At 47.1% G+C, this 16,323-nt stretch overlaps 1 protein-coding gene across 1 annotated transcript in view; it reads left to right on the top strand.

Moving 5' to 3' along the window:
• The first annotated feature begins 11,687 nt into the window (after window positions 1-11,687).
• The window catches only part of Ggta1 (glycoprotein alpha-galactosyltransferase 1 (inactive)), an 81,832-nt gene continuing 77,196 nt past the window's right edge, over window positions 11,688-16,323 (top strand). The window contains exon 1 of the mRNA XM_041674686.1: window positions 11,688-11,925. The gene's annotated coding sequence lies outside the window, so the exon portion shown is untranslated. The remainder of the gene's footprint in view (window positions 11,926-16,323) is intronic.

The following is a 16,323-nucleotide window of genomic DNA, read 5'->3' as shown; positions in this document are numbered from 1 at the left end:
TTTTTTTTTAAACAAAATCTCTCAGCTGTCAAACTGCATCAGAGATTTTTTTTTTTTTTTGGTTTTTCGAGACAGGGTTTCTCTGTAGCTTTGGTGCCTGTCCCAGAACTAGCTCTTGTAGACCAGGCTGGCCTCGAACTCCCAGAGATCCACCTGCCTCTGTCTCCCAAGTGCTGGGATTAAAGGCGTGCGCCACCACTGCCTGGCTGCATCAGAGATCTTTAAGGATAAAATTTGACTTGAGTTATTGATTAAACAAACAACAGAGAACTTACTTGGGTGTCTTCCTAGGGCCTTTTCTCAGGGTCCTCCATGGTCATGAGAATCATATTTGCTTTTTGTTGTTTAGCGCAGGGCCTGCTAGGTTTTAGAAGATCCTGTGGGTTAGAAAATCCATAGGAAGACAAGCCTACCTTGACCTGAGCAGTTAGGCTGTCGATTCCAATCATTCTGTCCACTGTCTGGAGATATTCAGTTAAGATAAAAGGCAGTTTTTCACATGGTTGGCGCTTGGCAGTTGATGAAGCAAATTGCAGATGGACAGACATTGTTCTGTGCCCATCTGTTATCTTTGGAGGAAACAGAGTGCTGCTGCTAGGAGCCAACCTGTCTCTCTATTATAAAAAGTCTTTTAATAATTAAACATTTAAATGCCATATTCTTCAGATCTCTGAGTGTAGGGGCCAAGAATTGTGGGCCCATTTTTACACTGTTTGACGGTTAGAGAATTTTGAGCAACCTACAAGGCCAAGGTACAATTTGTACCTTTTACCCAGGAGGTAGGTGCCTGGCTCTTCAATAGTAAAACAACCTGATGCCATTCTAACAAGTGGTCAGGATGTGCTAATGTCATTTTGCTCCTCCTCCTGTAAACTAAGAGGTCGCCTGGGGAAGAGGTGTTTTAGTCTACTTGACAAAACAGGCGTAGGCATAACAAATAGATATAAACAAGACATGACCTAAATCATCCACCACCACCCCTCTACCTAAGAAACAATGCTAATAAAGTTTGTAACCTTCCCCTCAGTTCACCTTGATATAAAAGCTGTTTGAAAAATAAACATGGGTGATTTCAGGATTTAAATGATCACTAAAACTCCCTTCCAATTCTGTTGTCTAAATTGTGTCTTCATGTATTCCCACACCTCCACTCTGGTACAAGAATTAATTTATGTTGGGGCTGGTCCCTGATATCTGAGCAATTGAGGGCTGTTTATCGGGTATAGATAAGTTATGATCACAGTATAGGATCTGCTTGGTTTCGAACTTAATGGGTAAGATTTGTACTTGTGAAAGACAAAGAAGAAAAGACTGTTTGCAATAGAAGCTTAGCAGTAGAACTTAACAATAGTGGAGAACAGCTTAATATATTTTAAAGCAGGTTTGGATCACCTATACAGTATTTTTGTAAGAGATTTAAAAGTACATACCAATTTGAAATACGAGACTTATTGCTTTCTTAGTCTAGAATGAGATATAATGAACAGATAATTATAACATTTAACAGTAAGTATACTTAAATTTCAAGATGGTGAGACTTGATAACCTGATCTGCCCTTTGTCAAGATGGCAGTAAGGTATCTGACCTGCCCTTAGTCAAGATGGTGGTGAGGTCATTTGACCTGCCCTTACTCAAAATGGTGGCAGTCATGGTTGTATGGAGAAACCACATTTTCAGAGCTGCTGTGGGAATTTTAAGCAGATACAAATAACAAGAGAGACATGGAGGTCATGTGGAACATACATTTAAAACAGAATTACATCTTTGTACATGAAGTAGACAGGAAAATGACCCAGTACCGGTGAGTTGCTGTGCCGCAGTAGGGAGTGAGGACTGGAACTGGAAACAGCTGCCTCGTAGATCCAACTAGTCTTGCTGGTTTCTGCAGGACCAGTGGCAGCAGTGGCAGAGGTAGAATAGGAGTAGGAGTGAGAAAAGGAATACCAGCGAGAACAAGACTGTTTAGAGGCAGGTGGGGTGGGGCTGCCCAGGGAAAGGAAAAGCAGACACGCGTGAGATGCTGGCTGGACCCCGGCAGTCCTGTTTGCTGGGAGAAATTAGAAAGCTCCCACTTCAGGTTGTTATTTAAGGGGTGCGTAGGTCATTTGCTAGAGCAGTAAGGTTAGGAATCTGTAAGTAAGGCAGAGGATTTAGGGTTTGTAAAAGACATAATGGGACTGGGGGAGGTTGGACGGATAGTTTCTGAGGGTTTGTTTCCCATGGCTAAAAATATGATAAAGACAAAAACCCAAAGGCAACTAAGCAGGATGTTTCTGGAATAGTGTAAGGGTTGACAGCTAGGCCAAGCCAACTTCAAGATCTGTTGGTACAGGAATTGGGGGTCAAAAAGGACCACTTCTGAGTGGTTCAATAGAGGACAAAATGTCTGAACAGCAGCCGCAGGGCGGTGCCGAATCTCAGTCTTTAGCCATGGAGAACAACCAGAGATGAATATACGCAAAAGCCGACTTGGAGAAGGGAACCTTGCCATTTTCAGTGATGGAGCAGACACAGAATGTTGGAAAGTAGTGTGAGTCCAGGGTCCCCACATGTCCTCAGGTGGGAGGGAGCATGGGGAGAGCCTGGCCAAGTCACACACCACTGTTATGATTTCCCTTGGAAATAACGGAGCTGACCAAGCAGCTGGAACAGCAGCATTCCAGAGCCCAAACCTACCTCAATCACCTCGGGGTTCACACAGTACAACCCACATTCTCATAGACACCCCTGACACCCAGAAAATTCTGCCCTACCCACATCATCAGCCCTTTCATCCTAATAGCCAGGCTCTGTCTCACTTTGTCAAGGCTCACCTCAAACCCACCCCCGAGGACGTAGAGTTGGTAAGAACTTTCACTTCTTCTTGGAAATCTGTCAAAAGTCAGACCCCAAGTCTAAGCACCATAGCTTTCCTTTTCCCACCCACTAGGCCAGGGGCTCCCTTCCAGGAAAGGACCGGCAGCTTGATTTTACTCATATGCCCACAGTCAGATGGGTTAAATATCTCCTGGTTTTTGGTGGACACCATGTCTCTGTGGACTAAAGTGTTCCCCACCACTAACAAGACATCCTTCTCTGGGAAATTATTCGCCGATTCGGAATTCCAACCTCTCTTCAGTCAGATAACCGCCCAGAGTTTACCTCTCAGATCTCTCAAACTTTATCTAAGGCTCTTTAGCATCCCCTGGCATTTTCATATCCCATACCACCCTCAGTCCTCAGGGAAGGTAGAACAAACTAACCATTCCTTTAAAAATACTCCTGTTAAGATGTCACAGGAACTTCACCTTGACTGGGTAAAGCTTTTGCCTCTGGCTCTTTTCAGGCTCTGGGCTCTCCCCAAAGACCCCTTTCCATCTCACCCTTTGAACTCATGTATGGGTGGCAGGTTTTAGCTCCTGGCCTCTCATCTAAAACCTTACCCCCATCACCTGTTCACCCCATTGTTGCATCACCTCCTCTCCCTCTTATGGGATTTTACTGACTACTCACTACCTCAACCATGCTCCAACCCCTGCCCATCTCCAATTAAAATGGGGGACCAGGTCCCTTTCTCCCCTCCAGACCAATGCCCCTCATCCCTTTCCCCTAAAAGGCAGGGCCCCTTTAAGGTAATTCTTGTAACTCCCACAGCTCTCACACTCAGGGCCTCCCTCATTGGATTCACCTGTCTCATCTCAAAACTTTTACCTTTCCAGCTCAGGACACCCTCTCCTCATACACAGTGACTCAAACAGGGCCCCACTCCCTTAAGTTCCAAAGGACAACAAGATCAGCTGCTTTGTCTCCAGTTCCAGAAGAATAAAGTCTCACCACTGTACTCTACAATCCTGTGCCAGAAACTCCGTACGCTCTCCTTTCCGATTCTCCCCCTTTTCCTCTTTCTCCTATCTGCTTTACCAGTTTCTCTGTATCTCCAATGTCATACTGAAATTTCCAGTTAATCATTCAGCTGTTGTTACAGGGACCACCATCAGACACAGAGTGGTAAGAAACAATAATAGTGTGGGGACAGTCACACCCCCAGATTCCAAAAGGGAGACTCACAAAACGGATTGTAATACAACAGGGTTATCACTGACTAAAAGCAGTGTCTCCTAGACGTTAAGTTAATACCATGGTGCTAAAAGAAACAAGCGCTTTAAGGTTTGCTTCAGGTAAAACATTAAAAGGTCTAATAATTCCCTTTCTTCCCCTCCCTCCTCTCTCACTATACAACTATCCATAATTTTCTATTCCAACACTATACTACCATAACCACAAGCTTTTAATGTGTCTAAAATTTATCTCTTTTTATAAATTTAAACATTCTCATAAGCTCCAGGGATCCAAATTGGACCCACCTAAACAGACCAGACTTGCCCAGGATAAGTATCGTTTAATTCTTTCCTGGTCGCCTAAGATAACTATCATTCCTGGTCTCAGGAACCCTGGGAAATTCCCTCCTCCATCTCAGGAACCCTGGAAATCTCCCCTCCATCTTCCATTTTGGGACCCTCCTCCCTCAATCACCAAGATCTAAAATTTTTCTAAACATAATCTTCTGCCTTGCCAGCATCTGGTCAGGTCCAAGCGGTCAGCAAGACTGTTCCATGGAGCCTGGGAAACATGGAAGTAACCAGCTACTCCAGGACGTGGCCAAGCACTTCTGATGGGGAAGGTCCTTCTGTCTATATGTTGCTTTTATTGGTTAATGAATAAAGAAACTGCTTTGGGCCTATAGCAGAGCTTTAGGGGAACAGAGCTAGGTGGGGAAAACTAAACTGAATTCTGGGAGAAAGAAGGCAGAGTCAGTGAGAAGCCATGTAGCCCCACCAGAGACAGATGCCGGAACTTTACCCAGTAAGTCACAGCCTCATGGTGATACACAGTTTAATAGAGATGGGTTAAATTAAGATGTAAGAGTTAGCTAAAAAGAAGCCACAGCTAATGGGCCAAGCAGTGATTTCATTAATACAATTTCTGTGAGGTTATTTTGGGAGTCTGAGCAGCCGGGAAATGAACAGTGGCCTTCTTACAACACACCTCAACTCTCTCAAGCCTACAACCCATCAGGAAGTAGCCTCAAAAGACCCAATGTTCATTTCCACCCATTGGTGGCCTCCAACCCACCCCCAATTTTTATAATAAACAAAAGGGCGGAATGTTATAATTTCCATCACCCAGTGATTTGACTGGCACTTCCAGATTCCAGGGCCATGCATGTGCCATCAAGTGCTCAGGCAATTTACTTAGCCACCCAGGGTCTTCAGACCCTACACGACGTACACCTAGCATGGTCACATGACATATATGTGACACAGCTAAGTAAGCCCTTGTGTACATGAATAAGCCCCTGTGTGCATGGGCTACGCAGCCTTTAAAAGCTAGACACACCCACTCCACGTTCTCTCCCTGCACCAATTTCCTTAGGCCTGCACATATGCCTTTTTCTCTCCTAATAAATTCTTAAAGTGTGTTTTTGTAGTGTGTTTCATGATCTGTTCTCATTCGCGCCTGGTCATTTCAGTGGGTACCCAAAACTCAATCAGGATCCAAAAAGTGGCTCTGGTGTCCAGAAGGAAGGAACTGGATCACCTTGACACTGTGATGATGAACTGAGGCTGCTGTCAGAGATGGTGGTGGTAAATTCAAGGGAGTCTGGGCTCCTTCTGTTGTTTACAGCCAGACTTAGGAGGTCTGCTGTAGGGCGATCTGGGCTTGGTGTCCTCAGGCCACAAGGGACATGAGCATGGTCAGCAATCCAGTGTTCCTCTCGATGGCATTATGGACATGGCTGGAATGGGTTTGAGAGGGTTCAGACAGACCCTGGCCCAGTGACCCTCCTGACTGCATCTGAACAGGGACCCAGAGACTCTCACGCTTTGGGAGGATAAGGAAGGAGCCGGGGCATCTGCTTTGCCAGCTGAAAGGCCTTAGCCAGCATCAGACATTCTTGTTTTCGGGCTTTTTCATCTCTTCCATCATACACTGTAAAGACAACAGCAAAGACTTCTGCCTGTGCAGTTAGGGGTCCCTTCTCTAGACATTTAAGTTTGTCCCTACTATCAGGGGAGCTCTGGAACAAGAAGGTCATAGGGAGTTGTTTTCCACCTGGGGTCTCGGGATCCAGACTGTTACATTGTAAGAGGAGCTTTATAAGATGGTTTAGAAGTTAAGAAAGGTCTCGGTGTTTGTCCTGGACAGCCTGGATGGCCTTGGAGACCAGTAAGAAGACAAGCTATAAATTGGTCCCTCGGGTATTGTAATTTCATTCAGGGTTTCAGTCAGGGATGGCCTCAGCCCTGATTGGATGGGTGGATTTCATCTGCTCGTGGTCTGGCCTCATCCCACATTCGCCTGAGCTCCTTCGGGAGAAGACTATTGGTGAGCATCATATAAGCATAGTGGGAGGGGAGGTTGTAAGACTGGGTAACACACTGGAATTATTTTCTACAGACCCCAATCTCCTTTCTATTTACAGTGTTCACTTAGTGAGAAGGGGCTGTATACCTTGACCAAGCCAATCACCTCCCTCAAAGGAAGAACTGTGTTAGGTTGGGTGGGGGAGGTAAAAGGGTCCCATGGCTGAGCAGGAAGACTAAGGGCTGACGGTGGGTACCCGAGAGGATTGATTTCTGCAGCCTGTGGCTAAGGAGGGAGAAAGGGAGATCAAAGATGCCTGAGAGGGGAAGAAGGGACCATGGGTTGAGGCCTACGGACAGGCTCATAAACATGAATAAAAATAGTGAAGGAATCTTCTGGTTTGGGCTTTGTAGCTAGGAGGAGTCGTTTTCTTCTTGGTTGGCTTATGCTGTGTGGACACTTTTAATCAACATGTGAAGTCAAATGGTAAAATCTACCCTTTGCAAGCCTAGCAAAGATGGCTGTCTGCCACGTGGCTGCCTCAATTCCAATGGAGGAATAGCAGCCAAGATGGCAGCAAGCCACATATTTCCTTTAAGATTACCTATGTATAGATTTTAATCAAGCCCAGTGTTATAAGTTTTAAGTTAACCCTTTGGTTACAGATTTTACAGGGGTTTGATCAGACCCAATACACTCACAAATCTTGAGGTAAGATTTATACCTTAGCAGAAGTTTTAGAGAGTTAGACCAAGCCCAATAGCGAATGAGATGAGTAGCAGCAGACCCCACTGGGAAGAGTCTGCCCTTTTCTTTTGTTTTGCTTTCCTTCCTCTGTCACATATAGAGATTTTGGAGGAACCCTTTAAGCAAGCATGCTTGGATCTAGAGGAGGAGGAACCATACCCCAACTCCAGAGCCAGTTTTTAATTTAAATGAGCCAGCATAGAACAATAGTCTAATGCCACTCATACCTAAAAGACACCCAAATCCCTGTAAAACTGAATCCAGTAGGCTGAGAACAAAGAAGGCCGAGATGGGTTATTTTTGAGCACTGGTTATAGACAGAGGATGCTGTGGGAGGGAGAGAGCTGAGAGAAGCACCAGCCAGTGAAGTGTGTGTGTGTGTGTAGGGTGTGTCCTGGGTGTGTGCATACTGCTGCTGGCCTACTCCTTTGCTTTCTCTCTCTCCTACTAGATCCCACTTTCCACTCACACTGTGTAACAAACATACAGATCAATCAACCAAAACTTAAAAGACAGGACATTTATACAATTTGTGTAGGGGTAGACCAAACAAAAACAAACAGGGCTTGGAACAGAAAAAAAAGAAAGAAGTAGAGAATGGAGACTCTCCTCCATTTTTCCTAAAGCTCTCAGAATTTGTAAAGGTTCCAAATTGCTGTAGGACAATGGTCTTCTACCCTGTAAAGATCTGTCACTTGTACTGGTTTAATAAAATGCTGATTGGCCAGTAGCCAGCAGGAAGTATAGGGCGGGGAAACCAGAATAGGAGAATTCTGGGGAGAGGAATCCCAGCAGCAGTCCAGGGGGGACAGAAATCTCTGTCAACAAATGGCACCAACGTGGACAACTACATCCCATAAAACCTGAGAGAGTTTGGGAAGGAATTCTAGACACAAAAGAACAGAGTTAAGCATGTATTCTTGGTAGCAACATTTCTCAGGTGGGCTCTGTTTGCTAGAAGCAAGAACAGCTCATTTAAGAGAGGCTTCCTGACTCAGCTTTAGCTGCAAAAACCTTGTAACTCTTTTAAGTGGCCCTGTCAACAAGCACTTAAATGGTGTTTATGAATAGCTGACAGCATGCTTCTTGGTAGTGGTAGGAACCTTGAAACTCCATACATCTGTGGCAATAAACACGGTCACTGCCAGTACCTCCACCATGAAGCTAGACTCTCAGAAAGCTAAGGAATGGGGTGGATGCAGATGTCAAAGCCACAGCTTTAATTCTAGCCATATTGCTTAGCAAACTAAAGACTTGTGTGGTCAGAAAAAGAGAGATATACAGTAAAGATAAATTCAGATAAACAAAAAAAAACCTCTCTAAACGGTTGGGTGTGGTGGCATACACCTTTAATCCCAACACTTGAGAGGCAGAGATAGGCAGATCTCTGTGGGTTCAAGGACAGCCTGGTCCACAGAGTGAGTTCCAGGACAGCCAAAGATACACAGAGAAGCCCCATGTCAAAAAACCAAAAATTAAAAATAAAAATAAAAGAAATAAAGTTTAAAATAAAGTCACATAAAGATGGAAACTACACAGAGAATCTGGATACTGTATGTTATTATGTTGTCTGAATTGTTTGACTTTTGAGGAAGGAGCAACAACTGCTAAAAGACATTTGATTATAAATGCTGCTGGAATATTCCAAAATATATTATTTTGAAAATTCCTTGACTTCAAAATTTAAGTCAAAAGATTATGTCACTTTGGAGAAGAGGTTTTGCTTTTTTTTCCACAGCAAATGAGAGGTTTTAGATTTATTCTGGATTAAGAAAAATCAGGTTTGATCAAGGAAAACCCCATGAGAATTTCTGATAGGAATGGATGGCCCAGATGATCCAACATTTCAAAGGATCTCTGATGGAGTTTTCTCTGCATTCTACATCCAGAACAGCCTCAAGAATGCTAGATGAGATGATCAAGCCTGATAAGATTATTAGAGCCCCCAATCAGCAGGAAGTAGCCTAGAAAACTATGCCCACATTCCCAAAAAAAAATGGATTATGGATGTTTTTCTTTGTTTAGAGTGTTGGTTACAAGTTATTATGGATAATGATCAGGAAAAGAAAACTAAACAAAGGATATTAGATTCAGAGTTTTTATTTGAAAAAAAGAAAAAAAAAGGGAAAGTGTTGTGGGACAATGGTCTTCTAACCTGTAAAGATTTGTCACTTGTATTGGTTTAATAAATCGCTGATTGGCCAGTAGCCAGGCAGAAAGTATAGGTGGGGTGACCAGAACAGTAGAATTCTGGGAAGGGGAAAGCCTCAGTCTGGAGTCATGAGCCAGATGCAGAGGAGGCAAGATGAGAATGCCTCACTGATAAAGGGTACCAACCCACATGGCTAACACTGATAAGAATTATGGGTTAAGATGTAAGAGTTAGTTAATAAGAAGCCTGAGCTAATAGACCAATCAGTTTATAATTAATGTAGGCCTCTTTGTGTTTTCTTTGGGACTGAATGGCAGCTGGACCAGGTGGGACAGAAACATCTGTCAACACCAAATAATATTGGGATCTAGGGTGCTGTAAGGCAGCCTTTGGATTGGTTATCTAGGGTGCATTGAAGCCAAATTCGATTGCAAAAGAGAACAAATTTAGGCCCCTTCATGTTGGGTGTTGGTAGGACAGGTTGGAGGTTTTCTAAAAAGTGAGAAGGTTAGGAAGACACTGTTAGAGGAGGAACTGGAGGAAAAAAACAGGCGCAGCGCCCTGTAGTCTCAGGTGTCCCCAGGACTCAGGGAGGATCAGAGAAAGACCCAAGCAATGGGGGTCAGGGTATTAGCCTTAGGAGAAACTTGGCACCTGGTCCTAGGGCTTTTGTGGTCAGAAGGCAAAGACAGGACAAAAAATGGAGCCCTGGGGAGGGGAGGGGGCATGTCTTATCCACAGGAAAGGGTTAGAAAGTGGAGTCACAAAAGTCAAGAGGGCCTAAGGAAACTGCAGGTTGGGGGATGGGGTCAGGTGAAGAGGGACAGCTGTAGCCTCGAAGACTGTGCCTGGGTGTATTTCCACCTTTAAGAGTACCAGACACTCAATGTTCATTTGCTCAGACTTAGGGAAAGATTTACACTGACCAGGAATCTTACCTAACTGCTGCTTGTGGATGGGGTGCTGAGTGATGGGTGAGCCAGAAGGTGAGTCTGTTGCTGGTGGACCAGAGATGAGAGATGAGGTCTTAGTGCAATTTAGACACCCCCTCCCCCACTACAACATTTCGTCAAGGGGGAGCAGAGGCACCAGCAGAGCCTATGGAGTCACAGTTGGAAGGTAAGTGTTGTAGTTCTGAGGGGAAAGGCTTCCCCAATGGAAGTGTTTCAGTTCTGCTCTGGGGTGGGCAGAAGGTTTCCCCATTGCAAGTGTTACAGCTCTGCTCCCACAGGGGAATATTTCCCCAAAGTATTACAGCTCTGAAAGAAACGGTGTTCTGGCAGTGGGGACCAAGGAATATCATAAAGTTACACCGCACAAGCCTCACACAGGGGATTCATTGGGAGGATGGCTGCCTCTGCTAGGGCAAGAAGCCTAGAGAACTAAGCAGAGGTTTAGATAGCGTTTCTTCTGGGTGGAGTTTTCCCCGTGGGGATTGGTGGGTTTTCAAGTAGAGTTTTAGCTTTTTACTTTGTAGGGTGCGGCTGGCTCTGGCCCTTAGGGCATTTAGAGTGCACTGGGGTTGGAGGTCCTGGGGGAGGAGTTTGGCCCTGTGCCTCACTGGGCTTGTACTGAGGACCGTGGTTTTGTTTTTAGCATCCACAAGTGGCTCAGATTGTCCTGAACTCTAGATCCACGGGATTCAAATAGCCTCTTCTGATCTCCTGGGGGACCAGGCACACAGTGGTGTATACACATCCACGCAGGCCAATTTTTTTTTTTAAAAACAAACCTAAACAAAAGTCTTTTTTTAAAAAAAAAAAAAACAAAACTATGTTCAGTGGTGAATATTTTAGCAAAAGCTAAATTTTACTTTTTTTCAGGCTAAAATAGATTCATTGGAGCCTGATGGTGAAGCAAACCAGATAAGGACAGATGCGCCTGTCGGGCGTAGAGCACAAAGTCCGCCACAATTGTTTAGGGTTCCTTTCTAAATAATCACAGCAGATGATCTCTGTGTAACTCTGTCAGAGACCACCAGGGCTGGAAGATCACAAGCAAGCAAGCCATGCTCTAGGTGTCTCAAGGCCAGTCTGTCACCCCCAAAGCTCAATACTGGGGGACCTCACCTCCCAGCAGCCATCCATCGCAGTGGAGCCGGTGGCTGTTTCCCTTCGGGAAACACACGGAGGGGAAGACCTTCTAGGCTTCTAGGAGTCTGTGTCCCTGAGACCTTCCTTCGTTGTATAGAGTGCCGTCCTCCACCCCGTCTTCCAGTAATCCCCTACCCCCGCTGTCCCTTCTCTGTGACCGCTATCACCACGTGCAGATCAGAGGAGACAGAGGCGGTCTTGACCAGGGGCTTTTTTTTTTTTCTTTCTTTCAGTTTTTGCTGGTTTCAGGCTTTTTTCTGCTTGAGTGGAGATGAAACAAACATCGCCCCTCCCTCTGCCAGACACACGTGCACTCGCTCCCGTTGCTGCGTCAGGGGTCTGGGCGAGCTGGGTTCCCACACGCGGGACGGCGCACGCCGCTCGCCCGCGCCCCCGGCCCCGGCCCCGGCGCGCTGCCCTGAGGAGGCGTCCGTGGGGGACGGAGGCGCGCACCCCGCCCGGCACACCCCGGCACACCCTGGCGGAGCAGCGGCCGGGTCTCCTGCAGCGCAGGGCGCCGTCAGGCGAGCGCGGTCCTGCTCCCAGCGCGACCGACCCCACCCGCCGGGCCTGGTTCTCCGGATCAGGTGGGTCCCGCGGGGCGCCGACATTGAAGCCACGAGCTGCGCGTGGGGAAGCGGTGTGAGCCAGCGGGGAGCGCTGCTGCTCCGGCCTACCCCTACTATGGTCCTTGCTTTTTGTCCAGGCTCTGTTCCACCCTGTACCGCGTCGCTGCATCTGTCCAACCTTCCAGACCAGGGCCTGCTGGGCGGCTGCGGGCCGGGGGCTCCCCCTTCCCTCGGTATCCGAGAAACAGGGTCTGGCTGGGCTGCGCAGGGCAGAGAATCTCGAGACCACCAGTACTAACCTGTGAATCTCGGAAGGCTGGAGGTGTCTTTTCCTGCTGTAGAATGGGACAGGGCGGAATGGGAAAAGGTCGGGATAAAGTGAGGGACACCCGAATGTGTGTGTGTGTGTGTGTGTGTGTGTGTGAGAGAGAGAGAGAGAGAGAGAGAGACTATGAGAGAGAGAGAGACTTTGAGAGAGAGAGACTTTGAGAGAGAGAGACTTTGAGAGAGAGACTTTGAGACTTTTAACAGCTGAGGAAGGATGAAGCCAAAACCAAGCCTGGGTAAAGTCTGAGGCACTAACTTTGCTGCATGGGGTGATGGGAGGTAATCCCGTCCAACTTTTCGAACCACCTCGTTCCCACAGCAAGGGACACCATCCAGCGTTTGAAGGTGGCAGGGAAACCGTTCAACAGAACAGAAGCGCACACGCACGTTTTTATTATTTTTATATTTATTTAAACGCGTACAAAGTAATGCGTTTCATTATGGCGTTTTCACAAACTCTTGAAAAGCATCCAAGAAACAGCAAAGCGGGAACTATGTTAGGGCGCGGGGCTGGGGAGCGGAGGAGGGAGAGCAGAGAGGCTGGAGAGATTGCTGCCTTCCCTATGGTGGGCCTGGACCGTGGCGAGGAGGGTTTGGTGTCAGCGCCACTTGCTCCTCCCCCAGGCGCGACCCAGGGACCCTTTTTTTTTTTTTTTTTTTTTTTTTTTTGTGGTTTTGCTTGTCTGGCCTTATCGATTCAGAACGAATCCGACTGCCTCTTTGTGATAGGTGTGTCTCAGGAGGCAGCTTCTGGGTGGAGCCCTGGTCTTGTCTTTCCTTAGCTGGGAGACACCTTCCCTGCAGACTCTTTTTGGAATGCGAAATACGAATTCCGCTGGAGGACTGGCTCTCAGGCTCTGGGTAGGCAAAGGCAAGGGGGCTCGCCCACGGCTGGGGTGTGCAGGGTTGGGGCGTCTGGACTATGGGAGCCTCTGCCTTTTGGTGGCACTAGGTTCTTTCTACCTTCTTTTATTTCCTACCACAGTTATTAGTGGGAGTTGTTGCTTCCATCCTGATGGGGTCGTGTGCGGGTCCGAGTTGTAGCGATGTTATTAACAGGTGTGTGGTGACTAAATAGGGCAAGGCTGGCAGCGTCCCTTGGGATCACCGGGTTCTGCATGCCTTGAGGATGTTTTGGCTCAGGCCCCAGAGGTTGAGGAGGGGTACCTGGAGGCCCTGGCTCCTGCTCCTAGCTCTGGAGATAGAACCAATTCAGTTCACCCCTGCTTTGTCTCTCTTAGGAGCTCCCAGAGGATGTTTTGGGGGAGTTTCCCTGTCCCCATCCTCCGTGACAGGACCAGTTTTCTGTGGAATGCCTGAGATTAGAAGGTGTAAGGAGAAAACCAATTGATTACAGTCAGGTCCCCCAGTGGCTGAACTTTTACCAGGAAGGAGTGGTAATTCTGGCCATGCTGGCAGCCATTGCCCCAGCTCTGTGGCGCTTCTGGGTCAGGGACTGACCATGAGTCCTATTCGCTGGGCACTTGTGGGTCTTCAGTGGGCTGTCTAGTGTAAATGGGGCCCGGATTATAGAGAAGGAAACCAGAGTTCAGAGAAGCCAAGTCACCCATTTATGGGCTCTCAGTGTGAAGCAAGGCTGAGGTGTGAATGCCTTCTAGTGGGTCTCTAAGCCTTGTGGACTTTCTCCTCAGCATCACCCGCCTTGGCTAAAGGACAGATGCCACAACTATGGGGGAGGGGCTGGGGGAGAGGGGAAGGGAGACAGCGTTGGGTGCAGTCAGGTATAAATATTTTGTTTGAAGTGAATATCCTTCCCACTTATTTTAGATACTTAAATTTTATTTTCTAAACTTTAGTTACCTTGTAATTTACACACACTAAAATCCATACATCATAAGCATTTTTGGTCCGCTGAGTTGGAAGCTTTTTGGAAGGACGGTCCTTCGTTATTTTTGGTGGAGCAGCTGAGGTCTTGTGTGACAGAGCTTTTCCTGGGAAGACTAACACATATGTTTACTCTCTGGGATAGGGCGTCCAGGACCAATGAGAGTAGGAACACCACCAAAGTCCAGTTTGGTGAACCTGTAAGTCTTATTGGGGTTATTTACAGGATTATGGGTGAGAGGTTATACAGGAACAGAAATGACGCACAGACAGGTGCATCGCCAGTGCACACCCCAGCATGAGTGACAGCTCACAAAGCTGGGAACCCGGAGCACATTGCAGTCTGCAGGCCCTCAACAAGTTGGAGAGTGTCCTTCCAAGTGACTATGGTCCGCACTTCTTCCAGACAGCTCAGCGGGTGTCTTCTAGGCAGCAGGTCTGCTCTCAGAGTCTGACTTCCTTGTCTGAGATGGACCCTCAGCTTTTATTGCTTACTCTGACTAAGAGAGGGTGGTAGTGAATCTGGTCAGTTTCGCGGAGGTCAGGAGGCTGTTTTGAGTTGTTCCTCACTTCCCTGCTGAAGGAGCGTCCCTGCAGGGTGGAGTGTTTTAATCTAGGAGGAGATTGTTACACAAAAGTTTTGAGGTGTGTGTTGGTGGGGGCAGGCGTGTTGATGAGGACATTTGAACCCAGGGTCTTTACCCACCCAGTCTGGGTGAGTGTTACCCACTTAGCTAAACCCTAAGCCCCTGCAGTTATTCTGCCTCTGTGAAATATCTCCTAATACCTCCTAGCCCCTTTGCTCTGCCGTTTGATTTGAAACAGGGTCTGGCTTTGCAGGCCAGGCAGGCCTTGGGCTCTCTCCCTAGATCCCCCTGTCTCAGCTTCCTGGGTGTTGGGATCACAGGTGTGCCCTCCTGCGTCTCACCTCATACACTTAGGATTTGTTTTTGCATTTTAAGCCTAAGGACCATTTTACTAGAATTAGAGGAAAATGGCAAGATAGGCTCTCTCCCTAGATCCCCCTGTCTCAGCTTCCTGGGTGTTGGGATCACAGGTGTGCCCTCCTGCGTCTCACCTCATACACTTAGGATTTGTTTTTGCATTTTAAGCCTAAGGACCATTTTACTAGAATTAGAGGAAAATGGCAAGATAGGCGGGCACGAATCTTGGCGGAGACTCGGAAGAGTGTTTGGAGTTGTGGTTCAAGGGCAGGCTCATGGAAGTTTGTAAGCTTTTTGGAGTGTGTGCGTGCGTGCGTGCGTGTGTGTGTGTGTTTGCATACTAGTTATCCTTAGAGAAACAGAATCCCATAGATCAGGGCAGACATGCTTAGAATTTCAGCTAGAGTCGAAAGAACAGACCAAAAGGGATGAAAGGAAGAGTTAGGCCTTTTGAGTGAGGACTCAGAAAATCAAGCAGGTTTAGTAGTGAAGATGTATGTGTGAGTACCTTCACGAGGAGGAGTATTCTTGGGGAGAATATTATCTCCTTAAGGGGATAATTATTCCTCCCTATTGCCTTAACATGTATTCAATTGTGTCAACCTTAATTTAGGTCGGCCAGGTGATTGGCAGGCCCATCTGGGTTAATTTTAAGGAGAGGGCAGTAGTGTGTGCCGTTGTAATCTTTGGGACTGATTAGAGTGTAGCTAGGCGTAGTGGTGCACGCCTTTAATCCCAGCAGAGGCAGGAGTACCTCTGTGAGTTAGAGGCCAGTCTGGTCTACAGAGCGAGGTCCTGGACAGCCAGGGCTACACAGAGAAACCTAGTCTTGAAGGAAAAAAGTAAGCTGTGTCTCCAAGGCCATAGATAGGACTTAGATTCCACTGAGTCTGAGGAGGGAGCTTTTCCTTAGTGGGCCTCAGCAAAGTTCTGACACAGCCACATCTATGGGAGAGGCCATCGTCAATGGCTTCCGGGCCTACATTAGACTGTCTAGCTACCCAACGTCTAGGAGACGGCTGCCTACTGGATCTGGGCACTTCCATCCGAAATGGAGGTGTGGAAGGCTCAGCTGACTTTCAGGCCCAGGAGAGTACTGCAGGGGACTAGATAGATAGGAGGAAGTCTACCAGAGGGTAGATGCACTGTAAACAACAGGAGGTGGCTCCTGCCATAAACAGATCACTACTGAGGATGTGGCAGACATAACTCATTTCCACCATGGAATCTGGACATCGTCTGCATGCCCTGAACCTAATTTTGTGGATTGTGTAGAGCAGATGAACCATTTAATGGAACT

Source organism: Microtus oregoni, unplaced genomic scaffold (genome assembly GCF_018167655.1).
Source record: "Microtus oregoni isolate MIOR12 unplaced genomic scaffold, Mior012 000025F_ref0000491, whole genome shotgun sequence".
Lineage (NCBI taxonomy): Eukaryota > Metazoa > Chordata > Mammalia > Rodentia > Cricetidae > Microtus > Microtus oregoni.
This window is presented reverse-complemented; position numbering and strand designations above follow the sequence as displayed.